Genomic DNA, 20,532 nt, shown 5'->3' with positions numbered 1-20,532 from the left:
AGCAGCTTAGAAACATTTCCTTTTCCTTTCCTCGTGCTAATGAGATAATTACAGCCTTTTGTATTCTGGGAAACTACTTTCTCATTACGGGGGAGCATCAGCTATTTACATAATAAGCCTGAAACAAAAGAGATGAGATGAAAAGACCCAGGCGGCTCTTCGGGAGAGCCCACGTTGCGTTGCGCTGCCGAGGGAGAGCCCACGGGATGATGGCTTTCTCCATCCCCGAGTTCCCTCTGCCCAGGTCTGGAGGAGGTGGCAGCACTTGGTCCGGGATGTCCCCAGCATGGGATGCTCCTCGCTCTCAGCTGCGAGTGTCCCTGGGGTCCCCAGAATCAGCCCGACGCGCTCTCATAAACCACCCGTCATGACTCCCGTTGCCGAAGGATTTGGGAAGGGTGGCCGTGGATCGAGCCCCCCTGTGCGGGCGGTGGGGAGAGCCGTGTCAGCTCTGCCCTGATGTGGTCAGCGTCTGCGGGGCTCGCAGTGACACCTTGGGACGAGTCCCACCGCCCAAGGATATGTTGGGTACCAAACTGGCCCATCCCCTGTCCCATCTCCCATGTCCCAGTTTCCCCGCACCTCCAGCTGTGGCTAAGGGACATGCTGAGTGCCAACCTGTCCCATGTCCCCGTTCCTTGTTTCACTTTCTGGCCAAGGGACATGCTGGATACCAAACTGGCCTGTCCCAGTTCCCTGTCCCCCCCAGCTGGTCAAGGGACACTTTGGGTACCCGGCTGTCCCATCCCACATCCCACATCCCAGTTCCCTTTTCCCCCAGCTGGCCAAGGGACACTGAGTACCTGTCCCATCCCACATCCCGGGTCCCATTCCCCTGTCCTCCCAGCTGGCCAAGGGACACATTGGGTACCAACCTGTCCCATCCCATCGCCCAGTGTCCCTGCCCCCACAGCTGGCTAGGGGACACTGGGTACCAAACTGTCCCATCCCACATCCCAGTGCCCTGTCTTCCCAGCTGGCCAAGGGACACTCAGTGTACCAAACTGTCCCGGCCAGCCTGCCAACCCGCCACCTCCCTTCCTCAATAAAGGCTCCATTGTTCTCCCCTGACAAAGCCTGAATAGTGCAGCCGGCTCCACCTTCCCTGGCTAATCCTCCTGGTTTGCTATCAGTTTTCCTTCTTGGTTGGTCGCTGTGTTTAAGGGACACGGTCCGCTGCCATCCCTCCCCATCCCCGTCCCCCAGGAAGCAGCAGGAGGGGGAATCATGGCAAAGCACGGCCGAAACCTCCGCCGCGGAGCACGTGGCCTTGGCTTTGTGCCCTCCTGCTTGTCCTCCTTCCCTCCTCGCTCCCCGGGGGTGCTCCTGGAATGGACACCCCTCCCAGTTTATGTGCAACTCCTGAGCTGTGCCTCTGTCACATGCAGTGACACAAGAGTCCCCGTCTGCATTCACTGCGCTTTGCTGCAGCAGTTGTGCTCCTCCCCAGGAGGAGTGATGATGGTTGAGGATCGTGAAGAGCACCAGAGGCTTGTGCTGGGTCCACGCTTGCCCCACAGCATCCCTCTGCAAGCACGAGGCTCGGAAAGCCCAGCAGCTACCTGGAAACCCCTTATGGACAGCAAAAAAATTAATAAATCAATCTGGGCATTACTATTGCTCATCCAGAACAAGCTGTTCCACTTGGTCCCAAGCTCAATCCCACTACAGCTCTTCATCTCAGGGTGTTCCCGATTTTAATCCACAGGATTTTCTGGATCCAAGAAAGCAAAGGTGTGGAATAAAAGGCTAAACAGCTGGCAGGCTGCACTGGTCTGGAGCTGCTTCAGCATGGGAAGAAAGCAAAATTACTCTGGAGGCTGCAGCGAGGTGGGCAAAGCCCCAGAGACACCTGGGCAGGTGATGTGGAGATGTAACATGGTGCTCTGAGTCCCAGGGAGGTTTTGCAGTCTCCATTCTTGGAGGTTTTCCAGCCCTGAATGGACCAAGCAGGGTCTGGCCTTGTAGCTGAGCCTGCCTTGAGTGGCAAGGTGGCCTGGAGACCCCCCAAGGTCCCTTCCACCATGAATTATCCTGCCGTGGAGGATGGAGGTTTTGGCAAGCCACCCCGGGACTGTCCACCAGTGTTGCCCTGGCTGGGGCAATGGGGCCATGTCACTGGCAGACTCCTCATCCTCAGGGTCATTTTTTTTTTCCCCCTTTCCCCAGGCTGCTATCAGAGCCCTGGCTTTGGATCCAGGCTGGCAGCTTCCAGGATGCACCCAAGGGCAGATAGGAGGGATTTTCTGTTACATGGCATGTCTGTCCCCATCGTCCCAAGGAGCAGAGAGTGCCAGTGGGACAGGATGGATTAAAGCTCAGCCCAAACTACCAACCCAAATCCCGTGTGTCCGTCAGGAAGGGTTCGGATGTGGTCTCATCCGTGCCCGCCTACCCTTCTGGCTGCCCCCAGAAGATGCTCAGCACCAGCTGTGGACTGGTCATCGTCCCCAGTGACGTCCCGATGACAACCGGGAAAACACCAGCTTTGGTGGCACAAGGAAAACTCCCTGAATTCACTCGGTACAGGGAAAGGGCAGTTTGATGGAGCAGCTTTGGTGCTGAGTGTCTGGGATGCTCCATGCCGCAGGCTGGACCACTTGAAGTTATCTTAGCCCTGCGTGCCTCGGTTTCCCCTTGTTAAGGGTCTGCCTCCTTAGCAAGGTGGCTGGAGATGAGCTGCTGGTGTTTGAGCCTGTGGTGCTGCCTGATGCAGATTATTGCAGCAGGGGGTAGAGGGGAGCTCCCGGCCCGTTGCAGTGGGCACAGTGCTGCCGTCCCCTGAAAGCCCCCCAGCGGGCAGCTACATCCCTTGCCTGGCACCCCAGCGTCTGCCTGAGCATCCTCATCTGGCCCCACATCCCAAATTTCAGGGATTCCAATGTGATCCCCTGCTACAGACACACTCCTCGGCCCCGAATGCCTCGCGGTGGGAGCAGGAGGACCCCCCCTTGTCACCAGATCCGCCCCCCACCCCGCAACCCCGCATGATTTAGACCCCTGCCCTGGCCTGTGTGTTGCCAGGGGGAGGCCTGATCCTGCCCTTTGGGGTGAGCCATCACCCCCAAAGAGGTGCCAAGCAGCCGTCCCCACGACCCCTGCCTGGCTCTGCTGTCCCCAGACCTTGCCCAAACCTCCATCCCAGCAGGAAGGACAACGAGGGTCGGACCCGCCACTGGCTCCGACCCACCGCCCACGCCACCGACCCGGCCGCGATTTATCATTAACTTGCCCTGAGGAATTTCAAGGGCGCGGAGCCAGCCCGGGAAGCGCTCGCTCCTCCCCAGACACCGCACTCGGAGCAAACTCCCGTGGTGGCATGTCCCTACCACCGGCATTAGCGCTGCTAACCAGAGTGATACCCCAAAAATCCATTGGGGTGCAAGGTGCCGGTGCTGGTGGATGTCAGCTAGATCCAGGGTGAGTTTATGGGGGGGAAAGTAGCAGCTCTCCCCACCCTGAATGACCCACCTCCGTGCACCCCATCTCTGCTCCGACCCCCTGGTGCAAATGGAGCCCAGTGGGTACGTCCCACCCCCCAAAAAACCACCTGCAGCGGGTCCCACCAGCTCAGCCCCACACTAATCCACTGAAAACCCTTTGTTTCCCTGCCTGGCCTCTTTCTGGGCTCAAACAAAGACACCTGGCGAGAGAAGGAAGGAGACGGAAAGAAAGACCTCCCCCCCCCAAAAGCCGGCACCCACCGGGATGATTTACCTGGTCAGCCCAGGGGTGCATCCTCCAGCTCCCTGTCCTCTGCAGGTGTTGAGGTTCATCGTCTTCCCTGCTTAGTATCCTGGGAAAAAAACCCAAATAATACCTGCGGAGAGCAACCTGCTGCTGGGCTGGGGCCAAGCGCTGCACTTTGCTCGGTGTGATTGGCCACCGCTGGCCTGCGCCCACGGGATCTTAACTCTTTCTGCCCGTCGGGGTGGAGATGAACCCCACGTCCTCAGACGGGGATTTTGGGGTCTGACAGCTTGTTTTTGCACTAATAGGGATTTGGGGGTCTGATGGCTTGGTTTTGCTCAAATGGGGATTTGGGGTCTGACTGCCTGTTTGGTTTTTTTTTTCTTTTTTCAAATGGGGATTTTGGGGTCTGATGTCTTGGTTTTGCACAAATAGGGATTTTTGGGGGTCCGACAGCTTGTATTTGCTCAAATGGGGATTTTGGGGGTCTGACAGCTGGGTTTTTTTTCAAATAGGGAATTTTGAGGTCTGATGGCTTGGTTTTGCTCAAATGGGGATTTTGGGGGTCTGAAAGCTTGGGTTTGCTCAAATGAGGAATTTGGGGTCCAATGGCTTGGTTTTGCTCAAGTGGGGATTTGGGGGTCCAACAGCTGGGGGGGTTTCAAATGAGAATTTTGGGGGTCTGACAGCTTGTTTTTGCTCGAATAGGGAGTTTGGGGTCTGACAGCTTGGCTTTTTTCAAATGGGGATTTTGGGATCCAACAGCTTGTTTTCACTGAAATAATATAGTTATTTTGGGGGGTCTTCCCAGCATGGGACCCCTCTCCTCAACTTTCCCATTGCAGAGGGGTTGCTTCCCAGCTGTGTGGCTGAACCGAGAGCCCATTTACCGTGGAGAGAGGGGCAGAGAGCACACGTTCATCCCCGTAACTTTGAAACGGCCTCAGCTTTTCTTTTCGAGGTGGTTTGGGTTAATTGATATTCTAAATCTCACCAAAGAACACAAGAGAGGCAGTGTGACACCCAGAAAGGCCACGTTTTCTTTATGTGCCAACGCTGACCCATCTCAGCCCCAAACTCCCTGATAAAGCTGTGCACATACGAAACAACAACAAAAAGTTACAGAGGGATTTGATTCTGCTGTAGCCCATCAACACGTTTCCATGCAGACAAAATGGAAAGGGGCAGTCATTTTCTCCCCTGGTTATTGCAGATGAGGAAGCGAGTGTTAAATGGTCCGTGTGTCCATCTGTCCTCCCCTAACTTTGGCATTTTCTGGCTGGTTTCAGCCCATTTGGACAAATGAGATGGTGCCCATCACCCCAGAAGCTGGACCTGGATCCTGCCCTCCCTCTGCCATCACGTCTTTGCCATACAACACCCCCCATCTTTCAGAGCAGAGCCCTGGTGATACAGGATGGTCCAGAGCTCCTTCTCCTCCCTCCCTGGCTGCCAGCACTGCGGCAGGAGAGCAATCAGGCTTCCCATCAGGGGCCGGTCGGCCTCAGCACTTATACTGAATTATTTGCAGTCATGAAGGGAGTGCAATGAGGGAAATAAAGCTACACGAAGCTGCTGCTAATTTAGACTTATTTTCTCAAGTGAATTTTCTATTGGCAGAATGTCTGCGTATCAAAGGAGTCACCGGTCACAGCCTCACAAACATAGCATTGTCGTCGCTGGGCTAATAGCAAGAACAGTAAAATAGCAATAATGTTAACAATAATCAAATATGGGTTATGCATGCATTTAAACTATGGCAAAATGCACTTCTGGGGTGTATGGGGAAGGTGTAAATTATACCAAAACGGATTCCTGCGGCGTCTCAAGCTCTTAATTTTGCCCTTTGACTTCAGAAGCAAAGAATTCCAAGAAACAGGCTGGTTTATACATTGCTAGAAGAGATTTCCAGCAGCAGGATGCATGGCACGCACCTTGGAAATAGGCACATATATAGCAAGCTTTTTCCATCCTGGGGACGGCTCTTGCAATAACCAGAGCTGACCCAGGAGTTTCATCAGGACATGGACCCTTCCCACCAGTGGGATTTGGTGAAGCTGCCCAAGCAAAGGAGCCCTTGGCTGCACGGCGTGGAGCTGCAGCGTACCCAGGCTCCGCAGCTCTTGCAGGAGACAGGCAGTTTCCTGACATTACGTCTGGTTAAGGCTGTGCTCGTTCTCCCTTTGGGAGTTGCGTTATGTCTTAGCGCTTCCCACAGATAAATAAATCATGATGGAAGAGGCTTTGGAGAATGCTGGAAACTCCAGGATAACCCGTGCTCCTGGCGCTCTCAGGCAAGTCATAAACTTTTGAACCCTGAACTCCCACTTCTAACCCAGGTCTCCGGTCACTGAGACATAAACTTCTCTACCTACCAAGTTCACCTCCACCAAGGCCCCTCCACCACCTCTGAGAGCCAACAGAGACCCCCCCAGTTTGCAGCCAGCACCCCATTGTGCAGGGGCTCCTGCGCAGCCAGCTGCATCCAGGCCATCGTGTTTCCCTGTCCCCGTGGGACAGAACCACCGAGACTTGGTCTCGTCTCTTTGGAGGTTTTATCCATCTCTGCGCTGCCCTTTTTGGGCAGCCATGGTCAGATTGTGCACCCAGACCCAATCACTTGTGGTGCCTCCAGGTGGTGGTCCCCATTCCCCACCATGGCAGACTCTGGCTGGAGAACCACGGGTCTAACGATGCGTTCCTAATGACCATTTAAAATAGACAAGATCATCGTTACCAACACAACTTGCAAGAGCTTTTCTTTCCAAGATACGTTTGGCTGCGTAGCTCATCTCGTGGAGACCATCAATAGCTAATGTGGAGCGGGGTATCCATCAGAGCATCTGCCAGCAAGTCTTCAATGCCCTTTTGGTGGAACAGGTAGCTTCTGTCTCAACCCCTGCCCGGACTGCTTTCTCCCATGTAGCACCCTGAGATGGGTCAAAAGTTGCTGTAATCCTCAGCGTGGTTGCTGTTAAGCTGCTCCTGTGCTGGGGCCAGCCAGGAGCAGAGGTGACGAAACTCTAGGAGATATTTTCTCCTCCCTCGTCAGCCAGCCAGAATCAATGGGAGCCTCATGAAAGGGCTGTCTGGGCAAAGGGGACCTGGAAATTTGGCTGAGAGCATGAGGTCCAGCTCGCCCATTTGGGGGAAGTCTGGAGCCTCGAGCTGTGTGGAGCCACGGGTGGGAAGCAGAAACCAGTCAGGAGCTGAACTCTGACTCGAATACAGTGAGTGCTCTGCAGAGCCCATCGAACAAGACGGCCTCCAGCCTGGTATTACAGGGTTAGGGGTTACCCACCTAAAAAGCCTTCCCTACCCAGCCACGATGGACTGGCTTCCTTCTGCCTGGGGGAAGAGGCTTGGAACATCCACCTGGACCCAAAACTGCATCCCTCAAAGGAGTCTTGAAGCTGGTTCCATCCTTGCCCCTTTCTCCCTTAGTTCAACAGCGGGGAAGGCTGCTGTTGCCCGTGGCTCATGTTGAGGGCGTTCACAGCATCCATCGCTCCCAGTTTAATCCTTTTGGGTGAGAAATTACGGCCGTGGTTTCCCTGTGGGGCCGTGCCAGATGACTTGGGACGAGCCCTCTATCCAGCAAAACGCAACGCGTCCCACTCGGGTTTCACCCGCGGCCCACGGCCGCAATGCCAGTCTTTATCCCCCAAACAGCCAAGAGAAACACAGCAGCCCCCCCCAGACATCGGACGCTCCCTCATCTCGGGGGGAGGCACCACCGGCTCCACCATTTCATATTTATCCCTTCCCTCGGTGGGAGGAAAGTCTGCCCTGACTTTCCCAGCTCCAGGCTGAAGCTGTCCCTGACCACGATGCCCGTGCCAAGAAGGTGATGGATCTCCAGCACAAGTCCTGAGGCTGCAAAGTGTATAGCAGCACGGAGAAGGTTAAAGTTTCGGGGGTTTGCAGCTTCAGGTGGGAGCCACAACAAAAGAAGCACCTGTAGCTTCCAAAGAAGAAAAAGAAAAAAGGGGAAAAAGGAAGGAAGCAGATCCTCTTTCTCACTCAATAGATCCCTTGGCCTGGCTGCTGTCAAATGGGACCCTGGGGACTCCTGTTGAGTTTTTGTTTTCTGCAGAAAAGGGTGAAATTTGAGATTGATTTCTGTGGAAATGTTCTGGGGGTTTGGGGTTTTTTTTTGGAGGTGGGGTTTTTTTTCAGTGAAATTGGGTTTTTTTCAATGCCCTCTCCTTCCCTTGAATAAAATAAAGTTCAGTTTTCAGAAATAAAAATGCTGGCTATTTTTTTCTGTTTTTTCCCCAAAGACTTCTTCCTCTTGAGGAGAGGAAAAGTAAATTCTACCAAAAATTAAACTCTTTGTTCCCCAGATCCTTTGTTTTTTTGTTTTTTTTTTTCCTTTTTTTTTTTTTCAGAAGTGGCATGCTCTGAGCAGCTCCCCTACCGGGGTGATCTCACTTCTTTTGGAGCCATTTCATTTCAAGATCCCAAAGCTCTTTGAGGTCCCTGGACTGCAGCTGCAGAACTGGTTAAGTGTTTTCTGCACTGATCAGAGAAGGAGGAAAATGTCAGCTGTGGTGAGGTCTGAAGGAGCGTCACTGGTCTGGGACTTTCCCTGGGGAATAGTGGGCAGAAAGCACCGACGTGCTCGGTCATGCGGCGAGGTGGAGGTAGAGACGGAAATGGGAGCAGAGACGCCAGCTCCCTACATTGGGATTTCTTCCTTAAAAGCTCTGGGGAGCAACTTCTCAGTGCAAGACATCCTGATGTGAGCAAGAGGCTTCCTCCTGTCTCCACCCAGACTCTTTTATTTACAGGGACGATCATTTTCAAAGCCTTGAGGAGGAGAAAAAACTCCTAAATGAGGGTCCCCTGGCTATTGCACATACTGTCAGGTCATGAGTGAGGTGGAAGCATCTCCATCCCGGGATGTGTTCGTGCCTTGGCTGGGCAATGCCAAGCCCAACCTGGTCTAGTGATAATGATAGTCCTGCTTGGACTGTGAAGTTGGGCTGGAGACCTCCAGAGCTTTCCAACCAGCATCACAACAGCTTGGACCCAGCTTCAGACCTCAGCTGCGAACTGACTGTACTTGTAAGTGCTTGACATCCAACAGGTTGTACGCTGAAACCAGATCTCCTGCAGTATCTCCAAATCAGGCTTTGTTCGAAGCTGTTCCCCGTATCTGTTATTAGAGCGGAGATTTCCAGCCCGGTCTTCAGAGGAAGGACCCGAGCCTGCTTTCTGTGACAGTCAATGGGTGTTGAACATCCAAGGACTTCCTTATGTTTCTGGAGAGATGCTGTTTTGTCTGATTTTTTTTTTGTGGGTGTCTTGCGGGAATCGTAGGGACCATAGCCAAATGGGCAGTGTGCTACTGGTAGGGGAGTATGACTATGCCATGCCAGAAAAGTCAACCTTACTGGTAGAAAAGCTGATAAAATCACCACCAGTCTGCACACCTGAGCAAGCTCTGTGGCTGAGCTTCCAGGAAAAATGTCATGTGAGCACTCAGTATTTTTTTACGCAAGAAGAAACTGTTGACTGCTTCCATGATGCAAAAGCCTGCTCTGTACCAGGAGGTTCACCTGCACCGGTACTTGCACAATGAGATCCCACCATTGCACTGGTCTGGAAGTTAAAATCCTGAGAGAGGTTGTTCCTGCTCATTAAGTGGAATAATTTAAGCCTGTGTGAGGCCCCTTCATACCCACAGAGCTGTGGATGGGAGAGGACCTTCTCCAAGCTGGCACAGGGGACTGGCGGGGGGTCCCGAGGCTGGGTTGCCACTGCAAAGCTGGGTTGATGCCAGCTGCCGCAACGCTGGGTTGATGCCAGCTGCTGCAATGGGGGACACTTTGTGTCTCCAATCCACGACAACATCTGCCTGCTCAGCTTGAGGCAGCACGAACAAGCCAAAAGTCTCTGGTTTGTGTCATCCAGAGAGATGGTTTCCTATTCTGGCAAAAACATCCCTGCTGGTATAAGCTGTCTCCTCCTGTATTGACACAGGGCAGACAAAGCCTCTGCAGCGCTGGCAAGCCACAGCGTGGTGCATCGCCCAGGTCTTCCCGTAAGTCAGGGGAGGCTCCTGCATCTCCAGCTGCGCGTGCTGAAAGCCCGGCATGTGTGCTGGGATGCTCCGTTGTGGTGGCTTGGCCGTGCTATGTAGGTCAGGTCTGAGCTGCATGGGGGGGGAAGATGTGACGCTCCGTAAAAGCTAGTCCTAACCATATGGCACTCCTGTCTTGTGCCCGCTCATCGCAACTGAAGAAATACACATTAAATGACCACCTTCCTTCCTGCAGCTAATGAGAGGAACGAGAGGAGCGGGTTCTTGTTCCCCAGCCCCTCAAACCACACAGCCTCCGTTGGGGGGAAGGGAGCCTGTTTCTCTCACCGGAGCTCAAACCGCATTAAAGCTGGCCAAGACCTTAATCTAAAACTTACGAGCTGAAAGAAAAAGCGTGTGGGCAAGCAGTGTTGTCCTTTTTCCCTGCTCTCCCTTCGTGCCTTAGCTGAACAACCCCAGGAGAGGCAGCAATGGTGCCAATGCTGACAAGGTCTCCAACAGGCAGTGGCCAATATTCCTTGAGAAATCCAGGCATTACCAGGTTTCCCAACTAATTTCTAGGCCAGAGAAGCTTGCTTAAACATCCTTGGGTGGTTATCCAGAACGAAGGAAGCAAACGTCCCCTTCTCAGTCCCAAAGCAGCAGGCCAGGTCTGGTAAAAATAGATTTGAGCAAAATAACTTGCAGCCAGGAGGGCTAAATTTCCACTGACATCACCAGGTCTGCATGTGTCCTGTTTGAAAGTGCCATTTCTGTCCATCTCAGGAATCAGGGATTCCGCACATCCCCCTTGGCTCAGGGTGGACAGTTTTTTTCAGGGTTACAAGGGAGGAACATGAGGCTAGATCCTCAGCAGGTGTAAGTTGTGTGCATGCATGATGCCCCATCCTACTCCACCTCCATCCTGGCCAACCTCTCTTCTGGGCAAGACTAGGTGGCTGAATGGCTTCAGCAAAAGCAGAAGCAAGAGAGTCCTCCAGCCCTGGGAAGAAGGATCTTCTGGAGGGGCAGTGGAAGACCAAGCAAGAAGCCTGGAGCACCTCTGTGGTGGCTACCAAGCCTCTCTGTGTAGGACCCAAGGTCTACAATCCCTTTCCAGTCCACAAGAACCCAGCTGTCACAGTCCATGGGCCCCAGGGGCGAATTTGGCTGACTGAAGGTGGGTGTGGGCTGAAATGCCATCTAAATCCATGACCAGCTGATGGCCCTAGGCTCCGGCAGGAGCTTACCGTTTGCGGTTAATAAATGACCTAAGTACAACAAACACATCCCCCCAGCTACTGCCTTCCCCATGGCTTCCTTGTCCTCAGAGAAACGTGGCTATTCCGTGCCCTGAAGACAAATTCCTCTGCAGTCACTGGCGCTGGACCATGACTGGGAACGCGTTTCCCCAGTGGGTGAACCAGTGGGTTTGTTTCCACTCCCTGCCCTAGCTACTAGCTCTCTTGCTTCCATTTCTTTTGGCCGTGCATGGCCAATTCCCCCTTTCTCAGCTCTCTAAACTCTGCCTGGGGTCTGCTTCCCAGCCACCGAAGGATTCAGGCTTGCTTCATCTCCAGGCTCGTCCTCCTCAAGCCATGCACTGGCTTAGAAAATGAGAAGGAAAGGTCTTCATGCCCCAGCTTTGCAACCTCAACTGGTGGCAGGATGGTCCGGAGCTAGGAGTCACCCCTCCCTGTCACCTATTAGTCCTAAAACACAGCAAGAAAAGACCCAGGTTTGGCCAGGCAAGAGGGAAGGAAGAGGGCAGGAGCAGAAGGGTACACAGCCATAATACATGCTGCAGGTACGGGGTGATGCCTCCAGGATGTTTATCAACCTTTTCCCCTGAATATTTGCAGTCAAGGCAGGGTTTACTGGTCATGACAGGGGACTCTGTCCCTTTTGACCAGCACTGGTGGTGGAGGAAGCCTATGTCTTGGAGGCACCTGTGTCTCTGACCTGTGTTGCCTGTCCAGCCACAGGAGAAAGGCGGTGGGACAGAGAGAATTTGAAGCAACAAAACTGAAAACCTCAGAAGGGATCCGCAGGCAAAAATCACTCTGGTTTGGAAGCATTTTTGGCTGGAGACCTGCAATCACCCTGTGATTTCACCCTGGCAGAAGTGATTTTGTTGGTCACCTGGGAGACCTTCGTGCACCCTGGAGCAACCTTTGGAGCAACAGAAGCATTTGTCTCCCACCAATTCTTCATCCCTACAATGACAAACTGCAGTTTTCTTCTCTGGTTCACTTGCAGCCTCAGCATCCCCCAGCCCCTTCTTGGGGAGGGGGCAGTGGGCTTTCCGTGCAGGTGCTCCTCCACAGCGTGCTGGATGGAGCAGATGGCTGCCCAGCGTCTGCTGACGTCCAAGCCACAGTAGATGCCAGGGCTGGGGGGAGACGTGGCTCCAACGTGACCCCCTTCCAGTCCATCAGGCGGAAAGGTGGACAAGGGCCTTTTCCCAGCCCCGCTGAAGCCAACGCAGCAGATGCAAAGCCATCAAGTCCTTTTGCTCCTTCATCGATGAGGCAGATGGGGAAACCCAGGAACGGGCTTTCTACAAAACTGCCCTTCTGCTTACTGTCCAGTTGGCCTACTGACCTCAGCCCATCATCTTCTGAATAAGCCATAGAGAGTTTAGGGTGAAAACTGAAAAAAAAGAGTTGAGGGGAAAGTAGGGGATGGGCCAGAGAGGGAAAATTTCCATAACTGCATAATAAAAGCTGATTACATAAGGGCATCTTGCGTCATCTGCGGCTGGCATCTCTGGAGAAGTAATTACATCTGCACCACACATCTAAAGAAAATATTATCACGTTAGCTTCCAAATCCTATAATTAGCTCTTGCAAGATATGTGCCAGGGGCTTTATCATTTCGTATACATTGGCTATAGAGTTAGACACAGATATACGGACTTTTTTTATTTGCCAGCTAGGAAAATATTTGGAGTTTAGTGTGACAGCTGACCTGAGTCCCTGTGGAAAGGGTGGCTCTGAGGTTTCGAAATGGTGTGTAAAGAGTGAAATATTTTCGTGGTCTCCCTCGGTGCCTGTTGGGCTGGTGGGGATCCAGCAGGAGGGCAGGAACAGCAAAGCCAGGGCTTGGCTTTCCCTTCTCCTTCAAATGCTCTTTGATTTCTACCCTGGTGCTCTGAACCTTGGGAAGCCATTTTTCACTTGCTAAATAAACGACCTGATTTGCAGGGAGGTGTTGTTCTCACAGGTTTCTGGGCTCTCTGCTCTGTCATATTAAACAAACCCTTTTGCTCACCCAACTTTGGACTTCAGAACCAGCTTTGGGCTTTGAATGCTTCTCCCATCCCTCCAGATCCTCTGCAAAAGGAAGATAATGCTTTGAAATGAATGCAGAAGTTGCAGATGACTTGGTTTGACGGAGGGCTTTTCATGTACACTGTCTTGCTGGTGGAGCTGGAGGTGGCCACGGGACAAGGAATGGATTACGCTGTCCTCAGATGGAAAAATGTCCTCTCTATCCTGGACTCATAGAGAGGGGTGACAAATCCTCCCTGTTTCTCTCTTTTGCATTTTTCCACCTAGAAGATACAGGGAACTGGAGGATGGAGAAAGAGGAGGACTACAAAGCTCAACAGAGCTGTAATTAGGGCCAGATCTACTGAAACCCCGCGAGCTGCCCTGTGACGGCTAAATAAACAACCCAGCAGACGCGAGGGGAGACCTGCCCAGAAGGAAGACCATTTTGCTGCTGTTTACCATCACTTTCAGGAGCTGCAGGACCTCTGGTGTCAGTGATCAGAAATGGTCTTTCCAGGAAAGGAAAACCCATAGGGTCAGACAGCACACCAAAAAAAAATCCATGATGTTTCTATCTCTGCTGACCTGTCTCCAGCCCACACCTTCTTGCAATGCCCTGGTGTCCTCTTGTGCTTTTCCTACAACACCCCATGACTGATACAAAACCATTCTCCACTGCCCCATCAGCCAGAACATGACCATCACCTGTCAAAATCTGATGGGCAATGGCCCAGTCCTTACTGGAAAATTTTTTTCTCTCCCGTTACAGGCTTTTATGCCTTTTATTGCTCACCTGAGCTATGGATTGATGGGGTACCCCATAACGTGATGTTGCATTGTGGTTTGTGCCTGCACCTCCAGGGAGAAAAACCTGCTGGCGATGCCCTCCTGCCCTAACCCTGCTTACGTCTGGTTTTCACTTTGCTTGTTGCCAAAGCAGCCTTTGGTTACAAATGTGAGAAAAGGCTTCAAATGGTTTTACGAGGGCAGGGGTAAATTAAGCGTGTAGATAACCTGCTAAGCAAACAGTCCTTGAGACGCTCCACCTCCAGCCTGCCAGCGCTGCTTCTGCTACCAAGAGGAAAGTGGCATTAGGCTCCCAGGCTACTGCTTCCACCTCAGTGATCCTGGGGAACCATTAAAAAACCCATCTTCTTCAGAAATTATTTTCTCCCCAGCATCAGTGTCACGGGGAGAAGATGGGGAATGACACCCCGATCGCAAAGCAATGGGCATGTCTTTCTGAGTGGAAGGGAGAGAAAGGTGGAGAAGGATGGCATGGGAGTGGGGAGAAAGGGAAAGTGATTTTGTAAATGATTTGCAGAGGAGAAAACAAGCTCCTGGATATTTTCAAAGGGACACAGCAATTCTCAGTTCAGGCTCTAGAGAGGACGAGGAGGTATGGCCAAGGACTTGGACCCAGCTAATCTCGTCTAAGCTGACCATACCCATCCAGTCCCTTGCTCACCATCAACCAGGAGAGGAGAGCAGATCTACCAGGTCAGGTTAACACCGACCGAGCCCAGATCCTGTCTCCTGGTGGTGGCCAAAAGCCTAAAGCAAAGCAGAAAGAGCAGGGCAAGCATATCTAATATTTCTACTCCAGCCTCCACTGTTTTCATATCTCCCATTAACCACATTTTTTCCAGGCTGAAGAGTCCCAGCCTGCTTCTCTTGCAGAAGCCATGCCAGACCCTGCCACGTTCCTCCTAACCCATTCCTGTCCCACTCCCATCACAGCTGATGCCCTCCCTAGCCTTTCCTCCCCCGTGCACGTCCCTGCACCTCTCCTGGTGAAATAGTCTCCTGTCCCACACACAAAGCTGATTTTCTTCCTTAACCACCTCTGGGACATCAGGCTCCTTTCGGTCGTTGATAACCAGTTAGTGCCAGATCAGCAGGAACCAACCCATGAGGACCCAGGAGGAGATGGTCACCACATTCATTTTGGGCTTGTGCTGAAGTAGGGAGCTGTCAGCCAGGCACTGCAAAGCTCCTTATGGCCAGGGTCAAGTCCCAAACGCTTCTGCTCCTGTCTCCACATCAGGCAGTAAGACGCCTTCTCCAAACTCAGTGATGTCCTTGACACCCATATATGTCCTTCGGATGGAGCTTGAACACTGGATTTTCATTTACAGCATTGCTTCCCTTCCTCACCTCTAGCCCAAACCCGATGAGCATCTCCTCCAGAGCTGCAAATCCACCAGAGGCAGATGCTCGGGTCAAGCTTATCTGCTCTCCCCATCCTATCCACATCTCTCGCAGCAACGAGGTGTGTAATCATCCACATCCCATGCACAGCTCACGCCTTCTGCTGGTCCCCAAGCTTCAAACACGTTTTAGGAAAGACCTTTAACCTCCATCTAGCTGGTGTTTCCACCACATGTGAAGGCAAGCGTGCTGTGGGTACTGACACACTTCAGCATCATGGGGAGTGGGTTAGGGAGCTGGGAAGAGCTTGCAGGCAAGAGGGGCTTCAGCTCAATTTGCACCGGGGCTGTGGGGGCAAGTGTGTCCTAAAGCAGACCCCAGCCTCTCTCAAGGTCATGCCAAGGACAAGGCTACCTGAAGGCAAATGCAAAGAGCAAATGACCTCTAGATGATGCTTTGAGACCCCTTATTCTTCCATTATGAGAATTATTCCCCCTGATAGTCGTGATTTTACAGACCCTTATATATAGACCTCCTCCTCAGTCATGTCTTTCCCAGGCTGGACTTTTTTAGCCTAGATAGTTGTTCTCCATAAAACCCCACTGCCTACTCTTTTCCTTTCTCTGTATCCTTTCCAATCCTATTGTATCTTTTGTGGGATTTTGTGACCAGAAATCATGAAAGAGTAAAGCAAGGCCAGGGAGAAGCTCCTAGATGTTGGTTTTAAGCAGCCTTGTGGTACGTGTCAAGTGGGGGTCCTCTCCTCTCTGAGCATGGACCACACTTCAGCCCTTCAAAGCATCCTTTTTTTTCCCAGTTCCAGCAGGTTTGCATACATTGCTCAGCTTGGCACGGCCACCTTGCACTAAGCAAATAGCCAATACACCCTGGATCAGGCCAAGGATCCATCTGGGATCTGTCCAGCCCCCACTGAATGAGAACACTTTGGTGACCAAGCCTCACACCTCCACCCCAGCTCCTACCACCATGCTTTGTGCTGTCCATCCAACCTGAATCAGCCCAGCTTCTATGGCCTAAAGCCAGGCAAAGTCTCCCGATGCTTTGTGCTGGTACTGGGCAAAGACGTGCAAAGGGAGAAGGTTGAACCAACACCTGGTCTCACCACTCCTGTATTTTTTTCTCAGCCCTGCCTCAAGCTTAGGGCAGCAGGATGCCTCAGATGTGCGTGTAAAATGGGAAGCACTTGTGAAACAAGCTCCAGAGGAGCTTGGCACATGTTACAAGCTTGCACTTCATATATTTGGGGCCAAATTCATCCCGGCACAGCATCCTTATTAATTTGTCTGGGCTGCAAGCAATCCCACGCCGTTCATCTCACCTGTGCTGCTGACAGGGACTGCCGCGGGACCTGCCTGTACAAATACCAGAAGTATTTTCAGCATTTTTCCTCTGTAGGTTTTTAAATGAATCCATGCTGATGAATTACTCAGACATCCCCAGGAGGCTTTACAAGAGCGTTGGTGGATTTGGGGCAGCGCTTCAGACAGCTTGCAGTTGGGAGCAGGACCACAGCTGTGGCCAAATGACACGCAGATATCGATCTCTGTCTCCTTTTAGCGTGGAAAGGAGGAGCACTTAGCCAAAACCCGTCAGGAGGCAGGTAAAGGAAGAAATCAGGAAGAAAAGGAAGAAACCCATTGCTCATGCAGTGGTAGCTGGCCTGGGGAACTCCCTGCCACAGGAGGCAGTTGATGCCCAATGGGTACCTGGGTTCAAGGGGAAACTTGACAAGTTCATGGACCAGAAATCCATCACGAGCCAGTGCAAAATGCACTGAGGTCAAATTTGGGATTGTATTGAGGGAATATAAAGCAGGCTGTGAAACCGACCCTTTTCTATCTATCCTTGCCCATTGTTTGTATTGATTTTCCTTGCTGTTCATCCCTAAAACACTAAGTGCCCCCACCATGTCCCAGGAAGGCAACAGGTTGGAGAAAGAGCTGGGAAAACTCAAATGATCATAATCCAGAGGGTCTTGTGTGCATGATACTGAAAAAAACCACCCACAAAACACCTTAATATTTTGCTAAAGAAAAATAAACCAGGAAATTTTCTAAACTGAGGATAGATTACCTGGCATGAAGGCAGCTAAATTTGTGTCACTTGCCTGGCTTAATTTCTTACATGCTGAAAATGCAGAGTGAATTTTTCAGTAGGACCATCCTGCATGCAGTCTCCATGAAAAGACATTTCACTGTTGGGGAAACCTTCTCTTTCTTGTTTCAGTCCAGGGCAGCCAAGGCTGGGTATGAGCAAGACAGCAAGGAGGGCACATAGCTCTGGAGAGGAGAGCGTCGGGCTGGGCAGATGTGGGAGCAAGATAGGACAAGAAACTGGTCTCCAGCAGGAAGGTGGGATGGTGGGGAAGGGAAGATGGTGGCTGCCATTTCGGGCATGCTGGGAGAAGAAAGAACATCGCTGGGAAAAGGCAGCTTGGCCCCTGAGGAAGAGCTAAGGACACAAATCCCCTGGTAAGGACAAGTGAAACACAGTGTGGTGGATCATGGGCCACCCAAACTGTGGTTGCCCTGGGGCAAGCACAAGGAATGGCTCGGCTCACAGGCAACGCTGTCCCAGAGCCTGGCTGGAAGCTGGACAAGTCCCGTGATGCCACGCTAGCAGGTAGATAAGCTGGAAGAGTCAGCGGGCTGTGTTGACTTCCAGAGAGGGGATGCCAAGAAATTTAGGACCTGGTGGCTCACCAGCACACCAACCCAGGAGTGACAGCAGGCAGGGCAGCGCGGGTGTCACAGGTACACTGAGCTTCAGAGGAGGACACGGCCACGTGAACGTGGCTACACGATGCCAAGTGGTCCTTAGACCCAGGAGGAGTGAAAGCTCTGGAGAAGCTCTCCATGACTCGGTGAGGAGCTTTTTAACTCGGTACCTGTGCATTTCTAGTAGGGGAATCACCCTGGTGCAGACAGACCTCCGAGCACTTGAAGAAGTGGATAGGCAGAGCTTGGACAAAACATCTCTGTGTGGTTTCTTGCCTTGACTCCGTGGCTCTTAACAGCCTCTTCCTGGTCACCTTGATCCTGCCTCCTTCATCCCCTCATCCTAGGAAGCACCACCCTGTGAGGCTGGCACCTATTTGCCTTGGGAAGGGTCTTTTTTTGCCTGCTTCTAGTCCGGCACTGTCTCCGAAGAACCATTATTGCTAATGTCAGCGTTGCATTGATGATGGTTGTTGAGCTATACCTTTGACTTCACTCCCAGTCTGAGGTGGCTGCACCACAAATGAGGCACTGCTGAGATGCCGGTCGTGGGAGGAGGGAGAGGGGTTAAACACCCCCAAATGTCAGTGGTCTTAAAAATAGCCAGACTTTTCCCGCTCACATTGACTCACCCGTCGCAGACCGCAAATTCCTGAGACACGTCATGGGCTGTGGGGAAATTGCCTTTCTCTGGGCTGCTCCAAACAGACTGTGTGTTTGTCTCTGGAGTGACCCTTGGTCATCCTCTGAGGGACAGCCCTGTCCTCACAAGCATGCGAGGGGGTGGGAGGGTGGGAGATGGGGCAGATGTGTCACCATCCCAGCAGAGGTGGGCTTGAAAGGAGGGTAATCTGAGCACCCTCACTGTCTTCTCCTTCTCTAGGGATTTGCTGGGGTCCCTGTTGGGGTTCAGCCCTACCAGTGGGGTTTTCTATACCTGCAGGTGCTCTCCTCCACTGCAGTAAGGTCTCCAACAGAAAGCAGGACCTTGTGTGTGTCCATTCCCACCAAACTGGATTTCAGTTGTCTCTGGTTTGAAATCCTCCAGAATCTGGTCCCTTCTCTGGCTCGCAGTCCTCCCTCATCTATTCCTGAGTGCCAGAGCTTTAACCCCACATGGGAATGGCTCGAAGGCCCCTTCTCAAAAAGCCTCACTTAGGGGTTCCAGCTAAAGAGTAGAGATGCAGGAAAGACACAAGCCCAATTATTTTGGAGATGCGGGGACCAAGAGTCTGTCCAGCTGCCTCCGGCCATCCAGCTGGGATCGCAGCCAGGGGCAATGCAGCCTCTGAAAGCCACCAGGCAACCGCAGGAGCCCACAAAGCCATGGGGTCCCGTGGACCAGAGAGGTGGTGACCGCAGGAGATGGGGTAGAGGAGGCGGTCCATGTTGTGTTTAAGGGTATTTAAGCCAGACACAAACAGTTGGGTGAGCTTTGGTGCCAGCCAACTCCCTTCTCCCTGCAGGACCCCATCCTGTCTTGCTCAGCCCTTCCCACCAAGAGACGTCCCCTCTTCAGCACCCAGATCCTCATGGTCCTAACCCAACCTGCCCAAAGCTCTGCGGTTTGGTCACCGGGGGCCCTCTCCCACCAAGAGAAAGGTGCAGAAGGGTGTACTCACATCTCCTGCCCTGCTAGGTCCCACTGGTGTAGAGACACCCAAGCCACAGCTGCAGCTGGGGTTAAAGGAAGTGTTGTCATTGATACTTTGGGAGCCACTTCCTTCCCCTCCCCTCCTCCAGAATAGCTTTTTGTCTTTGGGTTTATTTTCTTTCTTTCATTAAAAAGGTTTGACCCTGATGTGTTTTGAATGGATTCATACGTGGCTTTGAATGCCTCTTGGGATGTGGCTTTTTTGGGTAAGAGAGGGAGGAGGGAATTTCATTGTGTTCAACCTTGCAAACCTTTGGCAAGGAAAAACATCACCTTCTCCTACTGCTATTGCTCTCTGCCTGGGTCTGTTTCTCTCTGACAAGTCCCGTGTCCTCACCCAACTCCTCCCTTAGATCAAACGAGCCAGCCACCCCCACGCATGCCACTCATCCTTCGCAGAGCTGTTCAACAATAGCTCCACCAGCAAAACTCCTCTGCAGCGGTGAAAATGCGGTATCCGTCTCTTGGCCAGGTCTGACGCAGTCTCTTTATGAGCTGCCAGGGGTCTTCACCCCTCTGCTGCAGCAAATACAAGTCATCACAAAGTCCCAGCGTGTCCCTTGTGCTGCTGACACCTCATGGATGGGTCCAGCTGCTTCTTGCGTGTTTGGAGACTCAACCACCAGGTAAATGGTCCAAACCCAGCATCTCCCTTGGTATCCACCACTGCCTGCTTTCTACCTCTGCCAAGTGCTCAGAATGCATCAGAGATGGTCACAGAGGGTAACGGGAGCCTCAGGTGATGCCGACACGCAAACCTGGCTGCAGAGATGGGTTGCATCTGCTGCGACCGTGACACTTGGCCCTGGGACTCCCTATGGACCCCTATGTGATTTCAGAGGAGGACAAGTGACCCACACAGATGGCAAGGCGACAGCATTCTGCAGCCAGGGTCGCTGGCAGTGACTGATGGCGTTACATGTGGTTGAGACCTGTTTATGATGTTTATTCAGCCAGTGGATGCCCAGCTAATAATTTCATCCTCTTAAAATAAA

The 20,532-nt window shown here is 52.4% G+C and overlaps 1 protein-coding gene and 1 long non-coding RNA gene across 5 annotated transcripts in view; one reads left to right on the top strand and one right to left on the bottom strand.

Annotated features, from left to right (window-relative positions):
* The window catches only part of LZTS3 (leucine zipper tumor suppressor family member 3), a 55,275-nt gene that overhangs the window by 23,451 nt on the left and 11,292 nt on the right, over positions 1-20,532 (bottom strand). Inside the window, exon 1 of one of the 4 annotated variants that reach the window (XM_030012164.2) lies at positions 3,718-4,312. The exons of the other annotated variants lie outside the window; for them this stretch is intronic. The gene's annotated coding sequence lies outside the window, so the exon portion shown is untranslated. Of the gene's footprint in view, positions 1-3,717; positions 4,313-20,532 lie in introns of those variants that run through there. 4 annotated transcript variants of the gene reach the window in all.
* LOC115340507 lies at positions 3,020-5,272 on the top strand. Its single transcript, XR_003923076.2, has 2 exons — positions 3,020-3,420; positions 4,980-5,272. It is a non-coding gene; the product is annotated as an uncharacterized LOC115340507 (long non-coding RNA).

Source organism: Aquila chrysaetos, chromosome 1 (genome assembly GCF_900496995.4).
Source record: "Aquila chrysaetos chrysaetos chromosome 1, bAquChr1.4, whole genome shotgun sequence".
NCBI lineage: Eukaryota > Metazoa > Chordata > Aves > Accipitriformes > Accipitridae > Aquila > Aquila chrysaetos.
This window is presented reverse-complemented; position numbering and strand designations above follow the sequence as displayed.